Consider the following 2,350-nt stretch of genomic DNA (forward strand, 5'->3'; position numbering starts at 1 on the left):
GGAAAATGACAAATGCTTTTCTTAAAGGGGTGTGGTTAGCAGGTTGAGAGAGGTTCTCCTTCCCTCTACTCTGCCCTGGTGAGATCACCTCTGGAATATTGTGTCCACTTCTGGACCCCTCAGTTCAAGGAGGACCTCAGGAAACTGCTTGAGAGTCTGGCGCAGAGCCGCAAAGATGCTGAAGGCAGTGGAACATCTCCCTGATGAGGAAAGGCTGATGGAACTAGGGCTCTTTAGCCTGGAGTAGACTGAGGGGTGACCTCATTCATGTTTATAAATATGTGATGGACAAGTGTCAGGAGGACAGAGACAGGCTTTTCTTGGTGATGTCCAATGATAGGGCAAGGGGCAATGGATGCAAGCTGGAGCAGAGGAGGTTCCACATGAACACAAGGAAAAACTTTTCACTGTGAGGGTGACAGAGCAGTGGAACAGGCTTGCCCAGAGAGGTGGTGGAGTCTCCTTCTCTGGAGACATTCAAAACCCATGGGGATGCATCCCCGTGTGACCTACTCTAGGTGATCCTGCTCTGGCAGGGGGGGTTGGACTAGATGACCTTTTGAGGTCCCTTCCAGCCCCTAACATGCTGTGGTTCTGTATACACCCACCATCTACAGAAACAGGCACATTTTCCATCGCTGCTGCTTTCCACTGCACAACAAGAGATTTAATTACATACAAACTCTACTAAATCAAGAAGAGAGACAGCTGAAAATAGGAGGGGGGGGAACCATTTAATTCAATTTATTTAGCAGCATCTTTATTGCAACAAAGGTTTTGTAATAAAATGCAGCAAAACTAATGTCTCCACTTTACATGATTAAAAGCCATGTAGCTAGAAAGGGGGGGAGGGGGAGGGAGCCCAATAAACCCACTGGAGTGAGACATGCAATTTTGTTAACGCAAACAGCAGGCACTTCATGTTCTAAAATTAAACACCTGAACTTCCACTGTGCAGAACACCCAAGTAAAAACTGCACAAAGATCTCTCTCGCCCTTCCGAAGGAGCTGCCTGGAGAACCGAGCGGCGCGCACAGAGTCTTTACTGAACAGGCAAATCAAGGCAGTGTCCTCATCTGGCTGATTCAGTTATCTATGCTCTGTTATTGCCTTGAGAGAAGTTGAGCGTCACGCCAGCAGCCAAGCAGACTGTCTTACACAGACACACACAGCAGAAACACAACCCACCTTTCCTGGTATCCTCTCCCTAGAGGTGCTCAAGGCCTTCAGCAATGGGGTCTAGCGGAAGGTACCCCTGCCACTGGAAGAGGGGGTGGAAGTAGCTGATCTCTAAGGTCTCTTCCAACCCAAACAATTCTATGAATCTATGATTCCTGGTAGGGAACAAGGGCTGAGACCCCCTAGGCTCAGAGTTCGTGACTTCTCCATGATTCACCACCCAGGTTCAGACACAATGATGCTCCAGGGTTACAGCATTACTACACCGTCCTGCTTAGAAAGTGTTTCCATAGCCTGTTCCCAAATGCCAATAGCAGGGAAAGCATTTTCTGTTCTAATATAATGAAGTTAATTGATTCTCAAAGCTTTACTTGCTGCTCTGAACTCATTATTTTACCCAGTAGTTCTGGGTAGATACTAATTCTACCTTGTTCTGAATAATAACTAAAATAACTAAAAACAAAAGTGGGGTAGGGAGTGCAAGTCCCATGTGGAGGGTGAAACCTGACAGCTTTGAGTCTTGCACCCAGAAGGAATTACTGGAAGCTATGCTGAAACAGGGCAAAAGAACATGCTTCCACCAGAAACAAGCACAATCAATCCCAGCCACTGCAAATAAGAAGAAGCTGCTGGCATCAACACTCAACAACTCATTGCTCAGATCCTCACATTCCATATGTATTTTTTAAAAGACATTAAAACATTCATCTCAAAACCACCTGTGCAACTAATATCCAGCAAGAAACGACGACGCCCTCCTGCTCAAGAGCAGGCATCCTGCTGGGCACAAAGCAGACCTCTGAAGGCAGAAGATCCTCCAAAGGGGCATACTGACAGCTGTTTTGGGAGCCACAGGGATGGTTCCTCCTCATGTGTTTTTGCTCCACAACTTCCCTTGCACCTGCTCCCCCAGGATGTTACTAGTTCTGCTTAAAACTCACATTAGCCTCGACACTTCTAACATGCAGGAAGTGTCAAGGTACAATCCCAAATATCAGATGGGCTGGAAACCTCTTCTTGAGTGATAGTACCATCTCTTGGACTACAAGACACAACCCTCATCCTGGAGCAGGCAACTCCAGCTGCACAGAGCAGGGCAAAGCCACCACTCTCCACGCCAGCTCTGTCCCACTGCTGGACCAATGCTTCACCACACAAGGTGAGCCGACTA

This window comes from Dryobates pubescens, chromosome 17, assembly GCF_014839835.1.
Source record: "Dryobates pubescens isolate bDryPub1 chromosome 17, bDryPub1.pri, whole genome shotgun sequence".
NCBI classification, from domain to species: domain Eukaryota; kingdom Metazoa; phylum Chordata; class Aves; order Piciformes; family Picidae; genus Dryobates; species Dryobates pubescens.